This window comes from Rousettus aegyptiacus, unplaced genomic scaffold (genome assembly GCF_014176215.1).
Source record: "Rousettus aegyptiacus isolate mRouAeg1 unplaced genomic scaffold, mRouAeg1.p scaffold_m13_p_12, whole genome shotgun sequence".
Lineage (NCBI taxonomy): Eukaryota > Metazoa > Chordata > Mammalia > Chiroptera > Pteropodidae > Rousettus > Rousettus aegyptiacus.
This window is the reverse complement of record NW_023416287.1, coordinates 79,221,600-79,234,059: the sequence shown is the minus strand read 5'-3', so window position 1 is coordinate 79,234,059 and position 12,460 is coordinate 79,221,600. Positions and strand designations below refer to the sequence as shown.

The following is a 12,460-nucleotide window of genomic DNA, read 5'->3' as shown; positions in this document are numbered from 1 at the left end:
AGCAATACAACAGAGCAAAGACAGCCTTTTCAACAAATGGTACTGAAAAACTGGACATCCATATGAAAAACAGTGAATCCAGATGCAGACCTTACACCATTCGAAAAATGAACTCAAAATTAATCATAGACCTAAATTTAAAATCCAAAACTATGATTCTTGGAAGATAACATACAAGAAAACTTTGATGACCCTGGGTGTAGTGATGACTTTTTAGATACAATACCAAAGGCATGATCTATGAAAGAAAAAAATTGATAAGCTAGAGTTCCTTTAGTTTAACACATTTGCTTTGTGAAAGACAAGGTCAAGAGAATGAGAAGACAAGCCACTGATTTTTGTAACTGCTATACTTGTCTTTATTACTTTTAGATGAAAAATTTGCAAAAGACAGATAAAGAACTCAAAACTCAGCAATAAGAAAGTAATCTGATTTAAAAATAGGCTGAATACCTTAACAGACTCCTCACCAAAAAAGATACACAGATGACATATAAGCATATAAAAAGATGCCCCATATCGTATGTCATCAGGAAAATGCAAATTAAAACAAGGATGAGATATCACTACACATCTATTATAAAGGCCAAAATCAGAACACTGACAACGACAAATACTGACAAGGATGTGGAATGACAGGAACTCACGTTCACTGCTGGTGAAAATGCAAAATGGAAATCACTTTGGATGATAGTCTTGTAGTTACTTACAAAACTAAACATTCTCTTACCATAAAATCAACAGTCTCATTTCTTGATATTTACCCAAAGGATTTGAAAACAATGGCCACACAAAAACCCTGTACATGATAATAAGCAAATTTATTCATAATTACCAAAATTTGGAAGCAACCAAATTTGTTGTCCTTTAGGAGCTAAATGGATAACAGACTATAGTCTAGACACTGGGATATTATTTAGTGCTGAACAAATACGGAGGAAACTTAAATGCATATTGCTAAGTGAAATAAGCTAATCTGAAAAGGCTACATATCACTTGGTTCCAACTGCAAGGCATTCTAAAAAGGAGGCAGTAAAAAGATTACTGGTTGCCAGGAGTTGGGGGTGGTAGGGAAGAATGGACTAGGCACAGATTTTTACAGCAGTGAAAATACATTGTATGATACCATTATAAATGAGTTTTGATGACATGTGTCCAAAACCACGAAATGTACAACAGCAAAAGTGAACCCTAAAGTAAACTATGGACTTTGTGTGACTATGATGGTCAATGCAGGTCCATCAGTTCTCACAGGTTTACAGCTCTGGTGGGGATGCTAATGATGGAGAAGGCTATGCATGTGGGGGATGAGGGTATACGGGAAATATCTGTACCTTCCTCTCAATTTTGCTGTGAGCCTAAAACTTCTTAAAAAATAAAGTCTTCAAAAATAAAGAAAAAAATAAAAGAAAACAAAGCTTTTAAATTAGATTAAGTCAGCTTAACACTTGAGATTTACTATAAGTTTTTTGTCAGGACAGGAAAGGCATTTACTATTTCTAAATGAGATGCAGATTTTGATTAAAATAAGACTTCTGTTTTGATAATTACAAAAATTATCTTATTACAAACTTTTCTTATTATAGCATGTTTCCACTAGAAATAGGTCAACTTTTATTTCTATGTAACTACAGAATAACAAAATCTACAGTATGTGAATTACATCTCAATAAATCTGTTGCTAAATAAATAAAGAGAGGACAAGAATAACAGCATCTGTTTTTGTTTTGTTTAGGAAAAATGAATCACGGTAATGAAAATCATTATGTGGTGTCAAGGCTATGAGATTCTCAAAAGGAAGTGAATAAGGAAATATATAAATTTTATAAAATGTCATGTTAATCATTAAACGATTCTAAGCCTCTCGCTGCTATTGAAATGGAATTAATAAATTATACCTAACTTCGGAAAAAAATGAAACTTACATATTCTGTATTTACCGAGCAGCTTCTGAATAAAAGATTTCAACTTACTGAATTTTCATCCCATATAAATATTTTAAAAACAATAAAATATACATTAAATTTAATCTCTTTTATATTGGTTTCAAACAAGCATTCAGGAATGTGTTTTTTTTTTTTTTTTTGGTGGGTTTGGTTTAATTTTTTAAATGTATTTTAATGGGATTTGTTGAACCAATGGAGCCTTGAAAATTTATTTAAGAGAAAACCTCTCAAAATTCAGGCTGTGCATATCATGGATTCTAGGAATCAGTCATGAGTAAGAGCTTCAGAGAAAAATGATAATTTTTTAGGGAATTTTTGAAATGTAAGTTTCTAATTTCAATTTTGAAATTAAGTGCCAAATCACATAAGTAATAACGACAAGTATAGCAGTTATACAATTGGATGCTAAAAGCAAAAACAGTCTCAAGGCAGTATAAATAGCTACATCATCATATTCTGTGGCTTTATACTGTTTTTACTGCTCAGTGATCTTTTGAATGAGCCTAACACCCAGTTCCATCAGAAGAATCCTTTCTGTGTAGAATCTATTACAGGAAGTGAAGTGGATTTTCTTCCCATACTTTCAAGATGCCCTCTAGAGTCTAATAAGCATGTCTCAAGCTCCTTATCCTTACCAGAGGATAGCTGAAATCTTATAGTTTATAGGCTACTCAGATATATCCATAAAATTGTTCAGGTACTCATGATTTGATCACCGTACAGTCCCTAATACACAACACAGCAGCACTGTGATTGATAATACAGTCAGACCTGAGTTCAAATTCAAATGCTGCCATTTGCTATGAGGGTGACTTGCAAGTTATTTCATCATTTTAATCTTCATTTTCTTCAACCGTACAACAGAACCTCTCCAGCAGTAGTGTTGTGAGGGTTAAATGGTGAAAAATGAATAAAAAGTACTTAGCAGAGTGAGCATCCACTAAATGTTGATTATTATGGATATTTTTAATATTATGCCAAGGAGTTGATTGCTATAGGAAAAGGAGCTATTAGTATAAAGCCGAGATTATTTTCCTTCCTCCAAAGTTAGCAGTTTTGTAATTTTCCCAAAATGTTGCAGATAAAATTTCCGAACACCACCTAGATATGACAAGGTTTTACTTAGTTTAGGAAAAGTTTTTTTCGGTAGTGGCTTTTAAATGCATGACTAGAGTCATTCAGTGCAGGTCAAAAGCAATAGAGAAAACAATATCCAGTATCCAATCAGACCAATATTCAGGCCACAATGAAATGGGTGTTTTCTTCTTTTTTTCCAATCTTAACACAGCTCTCATTTCCTGGTAGATCAGGAAGACAATGAAGCATTTAAGAGAATTTTCAGCAATTGAAACCACAAATTGCAAAACAACCAAAATGTCTAAAGTAACCCGGTGCTTGGCTGAATTTCCATTTTTCTCATTTCTTTTCAGATTCATTATTCTTAGAGGTTCTACTACATATGCAGTCATTCAATTAATTCCAACAGAGTTACAGGGTTGCAGAGGAAATTTAGAAAATGGACATATTTTCATTCTGTCAGTATAAATGCTTAGAATTAAGACTGAGGATCTAAACATCATACGAGAATTTTTTTTTCTTCCCCTTTTAAAGCAATTTCATCAAGCATTTGTACTGTACTGGCAAAAGGCAGGCCAATAAGCCCAAATTGTAAAATCCTTATTTATGAGGAAAGCAAAGATATTACATTGGACATTTTTCTGAGTTGCTATATGTGACAGCAACTGTAGGAGGATACAGAGGCCAAACCCAAAATAAGTGGCCCTTTTAAATTTGTACTTCTTAATCTTAAACCTAGACCATAGTGGCAAATGTCCTATTGTGTCTCCCTGATCAGGTCTGGAAGTTGCCAGAGGTTTAAAACTTGCTGATTGCTAAATTATCTGATTTCGCGTAACCTCCAAACTACCTCTAATTTTGAATTATAGACATGTATATATAGGTATAGATAAAGATGATTTAAATATAGATATGCGTGCTATACTCAATGAGTTAAGTGTAAACCAGAAGTATGCAGAAGTATGATTTGAAGCTCAGTGTTTAGTTATCTCAATCTCCGCTGAAGGGAATCTTATGGCAGAAGCAATGTGAATGAATTCTCTTTGGCAAAAAAATAACATCTTCCTAGGCCTCAATTTGCTTTCTTAAACATATTTGCAGCTACGATGTCCAGCTCACAGCAAATAAAAGCTCTCATCAAAGTAGAAATATATATTAAAAAAAAGTCCTTTGTTTAATAAACTTTATTAAAAGCCTACAAGATACATTATGGATTAATTAAATGTTAAAAGCTTTTACTTTGCTATCAAAACAAGGCAAAGATGTTCATTATTGGCATTCCTATACAACACAATAGTGCAGAGTTACTGGACTTTGGCATTATTGACATTTGAGGCCAGACATTCTTTGTTGTAACATGGTTGTCTTATGCATTGTGGATATTTAGAAGCACATCTGGCCTCTATCCACTAGGTGCCGGTAGCACTCTTTCAGTTATGACAATCAAAAATGCCTATATATTATCAAACTCACCTGGGGGGGGCAAAAGTGCCCTGGGTTGAGAACCATGCTTTACTGGAAGGCAAAAGAGAGAAAGAGAGGAAGGAAGGTGGGAGTGAGGGAAGGAAGGAAAGAAGGAAGGAAAGAGAAAAGGAAGGAAGGAAGGAAGGAAGGAAGGAAGGAAGGAAGGAAGGAAGGAAGGAAGGAAGGAAGGAAGGATAAGAGGGGAAAAGAAAGAGAGGGAAGGAGAGAGAGAGAGAGAGTGAGAGAGAAAGAGAGAAAGTAAGTAAGGGAGAGAGAAAAAGGGAGGAAGAGAGAGGAAGGCTGAAAATTCCAGAATAAATCTAACGCAAAATGGGCAAGTCTTCTTCACAGAAAACTATAAAATATCTAGAAAAGGTAAAAAGGATCCAGTAAATATTAAAGTTCTAGAACACTCAAGTACTCAATATTGCAAAGACTTGGCATACTAGGTATTTTATCAAGTAAAGACTCTCTTTGACTTGTGATGGAGTTACATCCCAATAAACTCATGGTAAGTTGAAAATATCATAAGTTGAAATGTACTTCATGCATCTAACCTACCAAACATGGTAGCTTAACTCAGCATTCCTTAAATGTTCTCAGAACACTTACGGTTGAAAAAAATCATCTTGCTGTCTCCACTCAGTATCATGAGAGAACATCGTACTGCCTATCAAAGATCAAAAGTCAAAATTCAAAGTACAGTTTCTATTGAATGTGTATGGCTTTTGCACCATCATAAAGTTGACAATTCTAAGTTGAACCATTGTACGTTGGGGACTGCCTGAACTGGAATATTGTAATATCGAATATTGTAAAGTATCACAATATACAATATTGTAATGATATCATGTCTCCTCAAACTGATTAATAGATTCAAAACACAAAGACAACCAATCAATGTAAAAATAAACAAAGGATCTGAATAGGCATTTCACAAAAGAGGATACCCAAATGGCCAACAAATATATAAAAATGTGACCACCCTACTTAGTTATCAAGGATATGTAGATTGAATCTATAATGAAATAAAACCAGTATGCACCCGTAAGAAAGGCTAAAAATTAAAATGGTTAGAAGTGTTTATGAAAATGTAGAGTAATAGCAACTCTCATAAACAGTGGGTGGGAGTATAAATAAACCATAGATAAAACCATTTTGGCACACAGATTGATGTTATCTACTGAGATTGAAAATGTGCGCTTTCATGCCTAGATATACACCCAACAGAAAAGCATGTGTTTTTAAACTAAGAGGGACATGTCCAAGTATGTTCAGACCAGCATAATAGCCACAAATTAGAAACAATCCAAATATCCATCATCAGTAGAAAGAATAAGTAAATTGGTATACTGATACCATGAAACATTAAAAAGGAATAAAATAAGCAAACTACAGTTAAGCAAATCATGAATGGCTCTCAATTATAATGCCTAGAGAAAATGCTAGGCACAAAAGAATACATATGGTATGATTCTACTTATATATAGCTCAAAAATGAGAACATCAAAACTATAATGTTTGGAGATGTTTGCTTAGAAAATACAACTCTAATGAAAAGCAAGGAAGTAGTTTCAATATAATTTAGGATAGCATCTTCCTTTAGTGGGAAACAGGTAAGTGATTAAGAAGGTTATGATGGGGTCTTTGGGCAGCTGGCACTGTTCAATTTCTTGATCCAAGGGCATCAAGTGAGAATTTATTGAGCTGCTCGGGTGTGTGTGCACATATATTGTTCCATGTAAGTATTTCATTACATAAAAGATAGAAAAGAAAGAAAAGAAAGAAAAAGCCATTGCTATAAATTTAAAGTTTTTAAGTATCCGAAAAATACTTTGAATTTTACATTTATATTAAAGTTAGTTCCTTTTTCATTCTGATGCATTACTCCGGTGATTATCTCTTTGAAAACAGTAGGGGGAAAAAGTAATAAACAGATAAGAAGTAAGAGAAAAATAGTAAGATTGTTATAAATAAGCAATCTGAAATGAGAGTAAAAAAGATAAAACCCAGAAATAAAAGATGAAATAAAACAATAGATTAAACATATATGGAGCATAAATAAATAGAAAAATCATAACTCTCACTCTCACCTGGATTATTTTCTTCCAAGTCTACCTATTTGAGTGTGAGGCACCATTTAGAACTTTATGGCACCATGAGGCAGAAAGTCTTTCTTGAAATATTAATACACTATCTTTGGGAAGTTACACACAGCCACTTGTAAGCTGCTTAATGTCTTTATCAGATTATCTAGTCACCTGGAAATACTTTCTAAGAACGTTCTGATGGAGGAGGAAAGACAAGCTTTAAGTATAAGCTCTGTGAGGTTAGAAATCAGGTCATCTGTTTTATTCCTCGTGTTTCCATTTGAGATTAAAATGTTAAGCAAAGATTATAAGAATAAGAGAATACCAAATCAATCCTGGTCTCTCTAAGGTAAATCATTTAAACTTTTAAAGACCAGAGTTTAGTGTTGGAAAAAAGTTCTCTTTAGAAAGGCCAGGGAAAAAGGGGCCAATTTAAGAGCACACAAGATGGAAGGTGAGATGGAAGGTTCTTCTACTTTATCATAAGAGCCATGCAATGGGTAAAATGACTTTGTGGCTATTCTCTACCAAGTCTTAGTGTTTCCTTCTGTTCTTAGCACAATCTTTGACCCTTATTCAAGGTCTGAGACTTTTTCTCCCACATTCAGAGCAGACACTAACATAGATTTTAACGAGAAGTCCTACAATGAATTATTTCCTCCTGTTACATCTTAACCACTAGGTGGCCAAGCCACATCCCACCTACATACATACAAGTCAGTATCCACTAAATAGATTCTTAAAGCAAGTAAAAAAAAAAGTATATGCCAGGCCTAGAGAGAATAACAGAGTTCCTGTTTACAATGAAAGGCCCTATACATCCTGCCCGTACCAGGCAAGAAAACACATCCTGTGAACAAGCAAGCACAAGGCACATGGCAGAAAGCCATGTCCTTAGCTAAAAAGCTAGATTAAGCAAGCAATGGGAAATAAGACACCTCCTTTGAGTTTTAACCCTTTAAGCCCAATTGTTAAAAAGTTCAATAGGAATACACAAAACAATCTGATCTGTCAGGGATTTTATTAGCTTCCTCTAAGTGATATCTGAGGGCTCTGATAGACCCATGCAACTGCCACAGTCGGAGAAAATAAAAAATGACAGAAATCGAGTAACATCAGGCTAGGGTTTCAAACAGCCTCACCCACCTCTACTTTTCAGATTACTCTCTCTCATCTCCGGTCATAGAGAGGTGTGAAAAAAGGCAAGTAGATAAAATGCCTCAGGCAGCCCCAGAAAATATACTAAAGAGGACATTCAAAAGTTGGTCACACTAGAGTGATTCTTTTAGGCAGGCTTGATGGCATAAAGCAAGGGTGTGAGACTACAAATTGTCAGAGACTGATAAGAAAATAACCTATTACCTGAAAAAAAGTGCATTCTATTTTCCAGGCCTGAAAATGCCTTATAAAAATGGTATGTGCAGGTGGAGGAGACCAGAATGGGGGAGCAAAATCAGGTAACTTGTTTTAAGATGCATAGCTTGTCATGATTTTGCTGAAGTTATCACGAATCCCCTTATCACGAATACGAGTATCTCTTTTAAATTGGATCCTACTTGTGTAGTCTGAAATCTGATTATAACAATATACAAATAAACACACACAACCTTTCCTGTACTGGGCCCATGATAAAGCAAGGACCATGAGATAGAAAAAAAGTTTTTGGTTCTGAGCTGGATACTCTGGGAACAGGATTTAGATAGACGAACTCAGAAAACAAATGGCCCTTGGATAGTAAGAGAACTTGTACATTTCTAGTTGCCCCTAAGAATAGCTGTTGCTCCCGGAATCTAATCCAAGCCCCCCAGGAAGGTGTCTGGCTTTCTTTATTGAGGAAAATTCCAACTGCTTACTCAAGACCCTCTGTGGCAAGAAATGGCCGCAGAACACATTTCCCTCATATGTAAAGCATTTTAGTTACAGCCTCTTCTTACCCTGTTTGTCCAAGATCTGGAATTCTAAAAATGCCAGTTAACACATGAACACGTTTATTTTACAAATCTCCAAATGATGCCATTTCTTAGTACAGTATTTAAAATTATGATTGCTAACCTGTTAAATGTATGCGTGAAAACCAGAATGCATTTACATAATCACAGATAGGAATTAATCTATCTGTTCTCTGCTTCCCTGTGGTGTATTCATTTTGTGTTAGAAGGTTAAACAGAAAATCCTTAGACTGTCTCTAGGAGATTCCACAGACAGGAGCCCTTAATGATAAATAATCTACTTCTACCTTTTGAACACTAGGGCCCCAACAATATGATGACTTAGTGAAAACCAGTTTGGGAGTCAAAAGGGAAGGATCTAGAACTAAACCCTGTAGCTTATTTACCTGTTAATTAGTCCATATTTCTGGATGCCATTCAACCTCCAAGGATACTTCTACTTCTAACATACTCGAATTCTACGTCTGTTAGTAGAACATTCCAGTGATGTATGATATCTTTTTTAGGATCACTGGAAAATCAACTAGGAATATTTAAACAAAAATATGAGAAATGATGTAACCGGAATTTAAGTTCTATGCTGTTATGGGACTGCATTCATGTTCTGTATCTACAACTGTTCTAGATTGGTTTATACTGGACCGAGAAGAGAAAAAAAATCCAGTAATAGAAATTGTCTTTATTTAAATTTTTGATATTTTGTTTGTCATGGAGCTTTTGCAAGAATTTTAATTTAAAGAAATGATTGCATTACAAATATTATCTTAATTACTAGTGCTTTGACAACTCCTTAAATTTTATACCCTAGGCAAGAGCTTCACCTATCTCACCCTAGTCTCAGCCCTGTTTCTAAATTGTTCCTCTAAGCTCAAGCTTATTGACAAAGAGGCAAATAAATCAACACACTCACATGCTTAACCTTCCTCTATTTGAGAATATTTAGATTTGAATGTGGCAGAGGAAATGAACTACTTAAGAATCATTTAGTCAGGACCAGATGGCTTTACCAGTGAATTCTACCAAACATTTAAAGAAGATTTAATACCTATTCTCCTCAAATTCTTCCAAAATATCGAAGAGGAGGCAATACTTCCCAACTCACTTTATGAGACTAATATTACTCTGATACCAAAACCTGGTAAAGATAACACACAAAAAAAGAAAACTATAGACCAATATCTCTCATGAACACAGATGTAAAAATTCTAAATAAGATACTAGCAAATCGAATACAGTAACATATTAAAAAGATTATACACCATGATCAAGTGGGCTTCATTCCAAAGGCAAAGAGATGGTTCAACATATGTAAATCGATTAATATGATATACCACTTAAACAAATTAAAAAATAAGAATCATATGATCATATCAATAGATGCAGAAAAAGCCTTCAACAAAATACAGCATCCATTTATGATCAAAACACTTAACATAATCAGTATAGAAGCAAAGTACCTTAACATAATAAAGGCAATATAAGACAAACCCTCAGCCAACATTATACTTAATGGTAAAAAACTAAAAACCTTCCAAGATCAGGAACAAGGCAAGGCTGTCCACAATCACCATTGTTTATCAATATAACATTGGAGGTCCTAGCAAGTGTAATCAGAAAAGAGAAAGATATAAAAGGTATCCAAATAGGAAATGAAGAAGTCAAATTGTCACTATTTGCAGATGACATAATTCTCTAACTAAGAAAACCCTAAAGACTCCATAAAAACACTACTAGAAACAATAAGCAAATGCAGTAAAGTCTCTGGATACAAAATCAATGTTCAAAAATCCATAGCATTCCTATACTCTAATAACGAAGTGTCAGAAAAAAAGAGGAAAAAATAATTTCTTTTGCAATTGCAACAAAAATAATAATATACCAAGGAATAAATTTAACGAAGCATGTGAAAGACCTATACAATGAAAACTATAAGACTCCATTAAAAGAAATCGAAGAAGATACAAAGAAAGGGAAAGATATTCCGTGTTCTTGGATTGAAAAAATCACCATAGCTAAAATGACCATATTACCTAAAGCATTATACAGATTTAATGCAATCTCCATCAAAATCCCATTGGCATTTTTTAAAGAAATAGAACAAAAAATCGTCAGATTTGTATGGAAACACAAAAGATCCTGAATTGCCAACACCATTTTTAGAAAAAAGAACGAGACTGGAAGCATCACTCTGCCCAACTTCAAATTATACTACAAAGCGACAGTAATCAAAATGGCATGGTATTGGCAGGAAAACAGACACATGAACCAGTGGAACAGAATCGAGAGTCCAGAAGTAAACTCATATTTACATGAGCAAATAATTGTTGGCAAAAAAGCCCAAAACATACTGTGGAGAAAGAAGAGCCTCTTCAATAAATGGTGCTAGAAAAACTGGAAAGCCACCTGCAAAAGAATGAAACTTGACTGTTGTCTATCACCACACACCAAAATTAACTCAAAATGGATTAAGGATCTGAATATAAGACCTGAAACAATAAAATGCATAGAAGAAAATATATGAACTAAACTCAAGGACCTTGGGCTTAAAGAGGATTTTATGAATTTGACCTCGAAGGCAAGGAAAGTAAAAGCAAAAGTAAATGAATGGGACTACATCAAAGTTAAAAGCTTCTGCTCAGCAAAAGAAATCGTCAACAAGGTAAACAGACAACTATCTGAATGGGAAAATATATTTGCAAGCAACACCTCCAATAATGGCCTAATATCCAAAATATACAAAGAAATCATATGACTCATTAACAACACAAAAAACAAACGATCCAATCAAAAAATAGGCAGAGGACCTGAACTGACACTTCTCTCTAGAGGACATACAAATGACCAACAAATATTTGAAAAGATGCTCAACATTGCTAGCTATTAGGAAAATGTAAATCAAAATCACAAAGAGATACCATCTCACCTGTTGGAATAGCTATAATCAACAGGACAAGTAATAGCAAATGTCGGAGAGGATGTGGAGAAAAAGGAACCCTCATACACTGCTGGTGGGACTGCAAATTGGTACAGCCACTATGGAAAATAGTATGGAGGTTCCTCAAAAAACTAAGAATTGATCTACCATATGATCCAGCAATCCCTCTACTGGGTATTTACCACAAAAACTTGAAAACCTATATTCAAAAAAATATTTGCACACCGATGTTCATAGCAGCATTATTCACAGTGGCCAGGACATGGAAGCAACCAAAGTGTCCTATGATAGATGATTGGCTAAAGAAGCTGTGGTACCTATATACAATGGAATATTACTCAGCCATAAGAAGAGATGAAATACTGCCATTTGTGACAACATGGATGGCTCTCGAGATAATCATGTTAAACTAAATAAGCCAGAGAGAAAAAGTTGAAAATCACATGATATCACTTATATATGGGGTATAAACCTAAAAGCAAGAAATGAACAGGACAAACAAACAAAGACTCATAGACATGGACTATAGACTAGTGGTTACCAGAGGGTAAGGGGTGGGGGGAGGAGAGGAGTGGTAGACAGGGTAAAGGAGGTCAAATATATGGGAGCTGGGGGAGGGTGAAGTGGGTAAAAGGTATCAAATATATGGTAGCTGAGGGAAACTAAACTTTGGGTGGTAAACACAATAGAATATACAGATATCAAATTATAATCTAACCTGAAAATTATAAAATTGTATTAGCAAATGTTACCCCAATAAACTTAATTAAAAAAATAAAATAAAATAAATAAGCATTTAGTCAGAATCTGCTTCCTTCTTAATACTTTCCTAGCAACAGTAGAAGATATAACTTCTATAATATAAAAGAGAGATAATCCTAAAAGTATCATGGATTTTAGAAAAGTAATTTTAGAAAGAGCTGATTTATCAGTTATGCAAATACAATTATGCTATAACTTCAGATTTTCATAGAGAATCATAGCATGTTACTTTAATTA

At 34.4% G+C, this 12,460-nt stretch overlaps 1 protein-coding gene across 3 annotated transcripts in view; it reads right to left on the bottom strand.

Moving 5' to 3' along the window:
• DCC (DCC netrin 1 receptor) overlaps positions 1–12,460 on the bottom strand; it is a 1,187,310-nt gene that overhangs the window by 339,495 nt on the left and 835,355 nt on the right. The window lies entirely within an intron of this gene.